Genomic DNA, 1,056 nt, shown 5'->3' with positions numbered 1-1,056 from the left:
CCTCCCCCGGCTCCCCCCGGCCGCGGCCGCCCCCGCCTCCCCGGGTTAAGGAGGCGCGGGGCGGGGGGAGCTGCGGCGGCCCAGCGGGGGCCGCGCCCGTTGTGCCCGGTGGCGGGGGACCCCGTTGGGGCCGAGGGCTCGATTCAACCCGGCGGTCGCGGCCGGCCGGGGGGCCCTCGCCAGTCAGGCCGCTGCCAGCAGCAGCCTCTTGCCGCCCCCGGGCTGGCGGCGGCAGCTGTTGGGCCACCCCTGCGACAGCCGCTCGCCCACCCGCCGGTCATCGCCCCCGGCCCCGGCGCGCTCCCGCCACACCCGCCGCACGATGCTCCCGAATGGCCGCCCGGGCCCGGGGCTGGGGCTGGGGCTGGCGCCGGGCCTGGCCGCCCCCACCGCACTGGCCGCCCCGGGGGACCTGCCCTGCTCCCACCAGCCCTGCGGTGGTTGTGCCCCGCGCCAGCCCAGGGCCATCGAGTCTTCTCCCACCCCCAAAAAATTTGTCTCTCCACCCCTCCTCATCTTCTCACACCTTCTCGATGGCCTGTTGCAGTAACATCCCCAGACCTTGAGCGTTGGGTATTTCCACCACAACCCTGTTACAAGTCTCATCGCTAGCTCTCCGATGTGTTAAACCAGCTAAAACCATACAGAAACCCCTGTGAGTTAGAAATGCGAGTTGCCCTGCTGTCGCCCAGCTGGCTAAAAACAGGGCATCCCTGCTGGTGTGTTGTAAGGCTGGTCTTAGGGATGCGGACCAAGGCAACTGGCCATGATTTTACAACATTAAAGAGGACTGCACAGCGAAGTGAGCTAAATTGATGAACTACTCCAAAGTGTGTGTGTGTGAGAGAGAGAGAGAAGGAACAGGCACTGCCTGGGATCCCCCTGCATCTGAGGCCAATGTCATAGGCAGGCCACTTCTACATGGAGACCCAAAATGCACAATCATGAAACAGCCTCCCTGGGGGTCCTTACCACACTTGTCAGACCCCTGTGTTTGACAAGCTCTTGCTTCTCTGGGTAGTTTCACATTTGCATCCTCCCAAACAGTAACACTGC

Source organism: Falco biarmicus, chromosome 5, assembly GCF_023638135.1.
Source record: "Falco biarmicus isolate bFalBia1 chromosome 5, bFalBia1.pri, whole genome shotgun sequence".
In the NCBI taxonomy this organism is placed as follows: Eukaryota; Metazoa; Chordata; class Aves; order Falconiformes; family Falconidae; genus Falco; species Falco biarmicus.
Note: the sequence above shows the minus strand (reverse complement) of the source record.